Source organism: Procambarus clarkii, chromosome 16 (genome assembly GCF_040958095.1).
Source record: "Procambarus clarkii isolate CNS0578487 chromosome 16, FALCON_Pclarkii_2.0, whole genome shotgun sequence".
NCBI classification, from domain to species: domain Eukaryota; kingdom Metazoa; phylum Arthropoda; class Malacostraca; order Decapoda; family Cambaridae; genus Procambarus; species Procambarus clarkii.
Window position 1 is genome coordinate 42,932,197 of NC_091165.1, and position 9,900 is coordinate 42,942,096.

Below are 9,900 nucleotides of genomic sequence, written 5' to 3' on the forward strand. Positions count from 1 at the left end.
ATATTCTTGAAAAGCCATTACCTCCCATATCATTTTTGGCAGGTCTTTAAGCTAAACAATAAAGGAAACCGAATTTGAGGTAAACTTAATAACTACATTACAAATTGACTGAATCCATTATATTAATAAAGTTGAATGTGTTAAGTACTAAGTTACGGGAATAGAAACACAAGGTGGGAACTATGAGAGTGAAATTAGGTACGTTTTGATTTTACTTTTGAATAAAGTATGGGTTGGAAAATGTGTTAATTCATAAGGGAGTGAGTTCCATACACTGGGTTCCTTTATTTGCATGGAGTGTTTGCTCAAATTTAGTTTGTCTCTAAGAATATCAAAGATATATATATTTCTGGAAAGGTATTCATGTGTTCTGTTACATCTATCGAATAAGAGTTTCAAATCAGGATTAGAATTAAGGAATACCGTTTTCTTAGTGTAAATAGAACAAGGGAGTATGTGGAGCGATTGTATGTAAGCATATTTAGGGATTTCAACTCAGGGGCTGTGTGTTGTCTGAAGACAGAGTTTGATATAGTTCTGATAACAGATAGCAGAATCAAAAGCATTTCATACCCATTGACTATTCAGATGTTGTCAGAAATAACCTTAACCGTATTTAGTAGTCTAGCTGCACTCCTTTCTGATGCTCTCGCAACAATGTGGGCACTCAGCACCTCGCATCCACAGATGATATCCGTGATATACGGGAGGTTCCCTCTTATTCCCACTCAAATAATTTGTCCCAACAACGACTCGAGGATACCGTAAGTATTTAAAGTGAATACTGTCTTACTATTGTGTGTGTATGTTCCCAGGGTAAAACGTTAATGTATTTCTCCTCAGTTTAAAACTATCACAGTGGATTAGTTTATTATCATCCAGACGACATAACTTGAAGCATAAGATTGTCCAGTTGAGCTCTTTATAAATAAATAGGTGCAAGCAAACACGATGAATTTTGACCATGTAAATACACAAAATATAGTTAAGTAAATGGTACCACACACAAAAGCTAGAAGCAAGAAAGCATTGAAATAATTTATAATTCACATGTTTATATGTAATTTATTTCATGTTTACCTCACATACACGAATAAATTATTTTTTATCACTGGTATAAATTTATTTTGATCTCTAGCACAAGAGAGCTAGTTACAAACTAGCTCCCACCCAACAATAAATGCTGCAGTCTTGAATGCTAACTTTATTATTTATTTAACACTAAATTTGCCAGCAATGAGAATAAATTGAAGTTAATTTATGAGGATTAATGCTATAGAACTACACTAAATCCCCTTTGTTTAGCACTGGCAATATATATGTGTAGTACATACATATATATTCACCAGAATTTATTTACCTGAGGGCCAATAATACTAGTAACCTCGATGAGGACAGGAAGCCGGCGGCTTGCCAATGTCCCCCCCCCACCATTTGCCCTGATGACCTTTTCCTGCTGAATTTTAAAACCCAGCAGAGGTCTGGCGTTCACGGCTTCGGCGGGAAGGCGGTTCTACGGGTTTACAACCCTATGGGTGAAAAAGCATCTCCAGTATTCTGTTCTACATTGTTGCTTGTTGAGCTTGAACCTATTGCTTCTCGTTCGTGTTACATCTGACCTTATGAATAAATTGACTGGAACGACATCCTCCAAATTGTTCAGTATTATAAAGGTTTCGATGAGATCCGCCTTGTCATGCCTGGTCTGCAGTGTTGTTAGCTCTGTGGCCCTCAACCATTACTGATGCATGAGATGACTAAGCTCTAGTAAGATTATTGTTACCCAGTGTTACACCTTCTCCAGAGCAGCTATGTCTTTCTGAAGATGAGGTCTCGATGTCTAGGGTGCAAAATTCCAGGTCGGGACACACCAGAGACTTATACAATTGAACGACTACCTTCTTTTCCTTGAAGATAAAGGTACGTTTGATTATTCCCCGGGTTTTATTCGATTTTTTTACTGCCGCTCCCACTTGTGCAACTTTTAATGAATAATAGATTCTGACTCCAAGGTCCTTTTCTTCGTCTATGTGTTGTAAGGTAGTGCTGTCAGTTTGGTAGTTGTGGCGTAGATTGTTGTGCCCCACGTGTAAGGTCTTCCATTTATCGACATTAAAAAGCATTTGCCAGTCATCTGACCATTTGTGGAGTTCATGCAGATCTCTTTGTAAGGTCTCAATATCACCTTCACTTCCCACTTTACCATAGATTTTAGTGTCATCTGCAAATTTGTAATATTCTCATCTGTGATTGATGTATATGACAAAAAGGGTCGGCCCCATAAAGGATCCCTGTGGCACCCCACTTAGCACATCTGCCCTGTTAGATTCAATCCCATTTAGCAGGACCCTTTGTTTTTTATGTTTTAACAATTGTTTTATCCATTCCAGTATTTTCCCATTTATTCCATTTGCCTATAATTTCCTTGCCAGTCTCTCATGTGGTATCATGTCAAAAGCTTTAGCAAAGTCCTCGTAAGCTACATCTAATGGAAGTCCTTTGCCTGAATAGTCGGTTACCGTTTCCAGAAGTGTGAGCAGGTTAGTAAGCCAGGATCTATCTTTAAGAAACCCATTTTGCGTTGATTTTACATGATTGTTCTCTGAGATATTGTATGATTCCTTTCCTTAGGATTCTCTCAATGAGCTTGCAGATGTGTGATGTCAAGTAAGTAATTATCAAAAGAAGGCACCAAGCAGGGAAGGCTATGTAACAACTTCAAACGTGCAGGATATTCAAAAGGCGCTAAATATCACTAAGGATGCCAATACGAGAACAAAAGCGCATAAGGCGAAGAACATCAAAGGCATCTGAGTCACCAAGGATACTATCGAGGGACAGGTGACAACGTTGGACAGTCGGGAAGCAAGATGCACGCAAATCCTGAAAGTGAGGGCACTCAACAAAGATATGCACGCCCGTAAGAGGGACATTGCAATTTGGGGGAGGGGGGTGATGCTCTATTAAGTGCCCTGCCCGTGAGTTAAGCGGGTATGGTCAATACGTAATATCGCCAGAACCGTTTCCCACCACCGGTTACGGTGGTAGGAGGATGGCCATGGGGACACACTACCCTTAAGAACACGCAGCATGTTATCAGTAACAGAAGACCAACGACCCGGCCAAACGGCCAAAGATGGAGGAATGAATAACTGGGTAGAAGTCGGAATGAAGAATACCTTTACGGGAAATGAGACAGGCGCGGATAGCTTCCTTAGCGGCAGCGTCCGCATGCTCATTTAAGAACACACCAATATGGCTGGGAACCGAGCAAAACTCAACCGTCTTTAATCTGCTGGAGATAAGAAACAGCCAAAAATTAATTTCGACGACCACAGGATGGACAGGCTTAAAGGACTCCAGAGCCATGAGGGAACTGAGAGTCAACTACAATAACAAAGGAAGAATTACAACGAGAAAGCAGTTAACAAAGAGCAAACAAAATTGCATAAGTTCAGCCGTGATGACTGAACCTGACCCCCAAATGGTATAAATCCAATATGTCTTGTACTTTCCTATCACTTAAGAATGAACCATGTAGGTCCGAAACGTTGTGTAATCTATATAAATAAAAATGGAAATGTTCGTTTGTTCAAAATCGCTGATCTCCGAAAGTTCTTCACCGATTACTTTGAAACTTTCACACAATGTTCCATTCGCTTCCGAGCGAATTTATATATACATACTATATCGATATCACATCTGTGACAGAAAAAACATGCTTTTTTGAAAAACTCTGTTTTTCATGTGCTTTTCATGTGAGGGAAATCTTTGAAACCTCTTTACCGATTGCTTTGAAATTTTGACGCAACGTTGCATTGGAATAGGCGAGCGTTTTTAAATACCTACTATATACATGTCTCACCTATGACAGGAAAAAACATGCTTTTTAAAAAAAAAAACAGCGCCATCTGTTCAACGTAGGAGCAACATACACTTTAATCTCCGAAAGTTCTTCACCAATTGCTTTGAAATTTTGACACAACATTCCATTCAAATACGTGCGTGTTTTTATATACCTACTATTTAGATACCACACCTGTGACAGGTAAGAACATGCATTTTTTAAAAACAGCACCATCTGTTGCATGCAAGACCAACTCAAGCTATGCAAAACATATTACAATTCCAATTCAATGTTTCCGGTTGCATTGATAAATTGAATTTTCTTAGATTTTGATTTATTTTCATTTTGATTTAATTATTTTGTGTGACATTGCGTTGGAATTGAGCAGTGTTGTTTACCATACCGTTCATTTCGTGGGTATAGTTTATTTGTTTCTTTTTTCATTGTTTTTCTTTTCGTTTTTTAACTGTTCTTATTATTTTTCAGCGCAATTGGTGGCGAAATTGAACTGTGTCGATTGATCTGCCTTTGAATTATTGAAATATTTCGTTAGTATTTTTTGTTTTTTGTTTTGAAAACATGAAAATTGACAACACGTTTATTTCACAGCTGCAAATGAACAACAAACAGCTATGAATCCACCGGCTACAACGTTAACTGCTTTCTTCACGTTATGTCAAAATGACGTGTTTGCGAAAACAATGCTGTATTCGGAAGTGCCTACGTATTACACAAGGAATGCCAGTAGAAAATCATTTGAACGATGCTAACGAGGAGAGCGAGTTGACGGACAATTTGGCATATTCAAATAAACTACAATAGGCAGACTGTACACCGTGCATCCTAATCAAGATGAATGCTTTTTGCTTCGCATGCTGTTGGTAAATGTGCCCGGTCCAACGTCTTTCTAGCCATTGAGATTTGTCAACGGCATAACACATGCCACTTCCCACAGTGCATGTCAAGCTCGGAATTTATTGGAGAACGATCGGCACTGGGATGTAAGCATTAATGACGCGTCCATCATGTCACATCCAAATCAAATTCGTGCAATGTTTGCAATCATATTGACCACCGGATCACCGTTATCTCCAACAGAGTTATGGGATAATTATAAATCGCACATGGCTGAAGATATTATCCGTCGAATATGCAAAGAAAATTCAAATATGAACATGGATTTTAAATAAAAAATCTTCAACGAAGCGTTGATAATGATTGAAGACTTGTGCTTAGAAATCGCGAACAAAGTTCTCAATCAATTGGAAATGCCATCATCGAATCAATCTGCTGCTGCTTCGTTCGACATAGAATTGCGTCGTGAACAAAATTGCAACACAGGTGATCTGTTGTCGTATGTTTAATCAAATATTCCTTGACTAACGATTGAACGAAAAGGCATTAACGATCAAATAATTCAAACCGTCAATAACGGGCTTGGAGAAATCTTCTTAGATACGCCAGGAGGAACTGGTAAAACCTTCCTAATTAGATTGATTCTGGCAGCATTTCGATCCCCAAATGGCATAACCTTAGCTCTTGCGTCGTCCGGAATTGCTGCGACATTGCTAAAAGGTGGAAGAACTGCTACTTCGACTTTGAAATCGCCATTGAACATGCAATTCAGTGACACTCCGACGTGCAACATTTCCAATGCATCCGGCATGAGAAAAGTATTGCAGAAATGCAAACTTATTGTTTGGGAAGAATGCCCAATGCCCTCACAAAAATCGTTCGAGGCTCATGATCGATCAAGATCGATATTGCAAGATTTGTGTGGAAACATCAGACCATTTGGGAACGCATTAATATTGCTTGCAGGAGCATTCAGGAAAACATTACCTGTAATTCCTGGATCGACACCAGCGGACGAAATAAATGCTTGCCTGAAATACTCTACTTTGTGGCGCCACGCAAAGACATTTAAATTAACTACAAATATGCGTGTAGTTATGTTGCTACTGCAAAACAATCCATCAGCTGAGATATTCTCACATCAATTTCTAGAAATTGGGAACGTAAACGAGCCGGTTGTTCTGACCTCAGGACGAATTCAATTGCCTCATAACTTGTGCAATTTAGTGACGTCAAAAAAAGAATTGATTGAAAAAGTATTTCCCAATATTGAAACCAATTATAAGAATCACGATTGGCTAATTGAACGAGATATTCTTGTGGCCAAGAACAAAACGTCTACGACCTTAACAATATTATTCAGTCTAACATTCAAAGTGAGGCAGTCACATACAAGTCCATCAACACTGTTGAGGAAGCAGATGAAGCGGTTAATTATCCTACAGAATTTTTTAATTCACTCGATTTGCCAAGGATACCATCACACGTACGGCAATTGAAAATAGGCTTGCCAATTATCAAGTTGCGAAATATCAACCAGCCAAAACTTTGCAATGCCACACTCCTTGCAGTAAGAAATATAATCAGCGACGTCGTAAAGCAACAATCTGACACGACCTTTCATGGAGGAAGATGTCTTCATTCCTCGCATTCCTATGATTCCATCAGATATGCAATTTCAGTTTAAGAGATTGTAATTTCCAATTCGATTGGCGTTTGCAATCACCATCAACAAAGCTCAGAGCCAATCTTTAGAATTGTGAAGGTTATATCTAGACACGGATTGCTTCTCACGTGGACAATTATATGTTGAGTGTTCTAGAGTCGCCAAACCAGACAATTTCTATATCTCATCAGACAATGAAACAACAAAAAATATTGTATACCCACAAGCATATATATATATATATATATATATATATATATATATATATATATATATATATATATATATATATATATATATATATATATATATATATATATACATTTATATATATATATATATATATATATATATATATATATATATATACATTTATATATATATATATATATATATATATATATATAAAACTGAAAACTCACACCCCAGAAGTGACTCGAACCCATACTCCCAGAAGCAACGCAACTGGTATGTACAAGACGCCTTAATCCACTTGACCATCACGACCGGACAAAATGAGGTGATAGCCGAGGCTATTTGAACCACCCCACCGCCGGCACTCGGATAGTAATCTTGGGCATAGCATTTTACCAAATCACCTCATTCTTTGGGGCACACGTGAGGAACACAAATGCGAACAAGCCTGAATGGTCCCCAGGACAATATGCAACTGAAAACTCACACCCCAGAAGTGACTCGAACCCATACTCCCAGAAGCAACGCAACTGGTATGTACAAGACGCCTTAATCCACTTGACCATCACGACCGGACAAAATGAGGTGATAGCCGAGGCTATTTGAACCACCCCACCGCCGGCACTCGGATAGTAATCTTGGGCATAGCATTTTACCAAATCACCTCATTCTTTGGGGCACACGTGAGGAACACAAATGCGAACAAGCCTGAATGGTCCCCAGGACAATATGCAACTGAAAACTCACACCCCAGAAGTGACTCGAACCCATACTCCCAGAAGCAACGCAACTGGTATGTACAAGACGCCTTAATCCACTTGACCATCACGACCGGACAAAATGAGGTGATAGCCGAGGCTATTTGAACCACCCCACCGCCGGCACTCGGATAGTAATCTTGGGCATAGCATTTTACCAAATCACCTCATTCTTTGGGGCACACGTGAGGAACACAAATGCGAACAAGCCTGAATGGTCCCCAGGACAATATGCAACTGAAAACTCACACCCCAGAAGTGACTCGAACCCATACTCCCAGAAGCAACGCAACTGGTATGTACAAGACGCCTTAATCCACTTGACCATCACGACCGGACAAAATGAGGTGATAGCCGAGGCTATTTGAACCACCCCACCGCCGGCACTCGGATAGTAATCTTGGGCATAGCATTTTACCAAATCACCTCATTCTTTGGGGCACACGTGAGGAACACAAATGCGAACAAGCCTGAATGGTCCCCAGGACAATATGCAACTGAAAACTCACACCCCAGAAGTGACTCGAACCCATACTCCCAGAAGCAACGCAACTGGTATGTACAAGACGCCTTAATCCACTTGACCATCACGACCGGACAAAATGAGGTGATAGCCGAGGCTATTTGAACCACCCCACCGCCGGCACTCGGATAGTAATCTTGGGCATAGCATTTTACCAAATCACCTCATTCTTTGGGGTGATTTAATGCCCAAGATTACTATCCGAGTGCCGGCGGTGGGGTGGTTCAAATAGCCTCGGCTATCACCTCATTTTGTCCGGTCGTGATGGTCAAGTGGATTAAGGCGTCTTGTACATACCAGTTGCGTTGCTTCTGGGAGTATGGGTTCGAGTCACTTCTGGGGTGTGAGTTTTCAGTTGCATATTGTCCTGGGGACCATTCAGGCTTGTTCGCATTTGTGTTCCTCACGTGTGCCCCAAAGAATGAGGTGATTTGGTAAAATGCTATGCCCAAGATTACTATCCGAGTGCCGGCGGTGGGGTGGTTCAAATAGCCTCGGCTATCACCTCATTTTGTCCGGTCGTGATGGTCAAGTGGATTAAGGCGTCTTGTACATACCAGTTGCGTTGCTTCTGGGAGTATGGGTTCGAGTCACTTCTGGGGTGTGAGTTTTCAGTTGCATATTGTCCTGGGGACCATTCAGGCTTGTTCGCATTTGTGTTCCTCACGTGTGCCCCAAAGAATGAGGTGATTTGGTAAAATGCTATGCCCAAGATTACTATCCGAGTGCCGGCGGTGGGGTGGTTCAAATAGCCTCGGCTATCACCTCATTTTGTCCGGTCGTGATGGTCAAGTGGATTAAGGCGTCTTGTACATACCAGTTGCGTTGCTTCTGGGAGTATGGGTTCGAGTCACTTCTGGGGTGTGAGTTTTCAGTTGCATATTGTCCTGGGGACCATTCAGGCTTGTTCGCATATATATATATATATATATATATATATATATATATATATATATATATATATATATATATATATATATATATATATATATATATATATATATATATATATATATATATTTATAAATATATATATATATAATTATAAATATATATTTATAAATATATATATATATATATATATATATATATATATATATATATATATATATATATATATATATATATATATATATATATATATATATATATATATATATATATATATATATATATATATATATATATATATATATATATATATATATATGAAAGATATATGAAAACATAATTTTGACAGATAGCAGAGGAGTAAAATTAACTCCACTGGTTAAAAGAATTTAGTAATTCAGGTGTCGCCTTGTGGAAGGGGCGAGTGTGGGAAAATAGTGATTAGCTCAGCGCCCATCGATGAACCAGGATTGGGGTAGCTGAATCTCAGGGATTGGAACGGCGACGACGCGAAGGCTCCACGACACCTGAGGACCTGTGGAACGTTCCTGGATCGTCGAGGATCGACTCAGGAAGCGTGGGAACCTCACACCATCGAGGGACAGGCGTCGTGAGCCAGGAGTGTAAGGTAGATCATTTTCCCTCCCATTACCCCTTGTGTGAGTAGGCTAGTTAGGCCACAATATTTACTTATGTATGTGGCAGCAGGACTTTAATACTTTAATAGTAGAATAGGCTGCAAGGCAGCTTGTGTCCAGGACTGTCAAAGGGGACAGTGTGTATGGATGGCAGGACAGTGAAGGAGAGGCGCCGACGTGGTGAAGAGGCCCTCCTGTGTGAGAGTGTGGGACTCCTGTCTTTCTGCCCAGTTGAAGGATTGTTGGAGGTCGTGGAAGAAGAGGCTGACGATCTCCAGACTTGTTATCCATATTTCCATATTCATGTATTACTTGTGATTGTGTGTGTGTTCATGTAATTTGCATCAGTAAATTCACACATTTTATCACTGTGTTTAAGTGTGCCTCCATTTATGATATTTCTCTATGAGCATACACGAAGGTTATCATAGTACCACCTAGGGAACACTACGTTCTCTATAGCAGTTCTTATTGCCTGGAGAGTGGTAAAGACAGCACAGACTTACACAAAAGTGTACCCTTAGCCA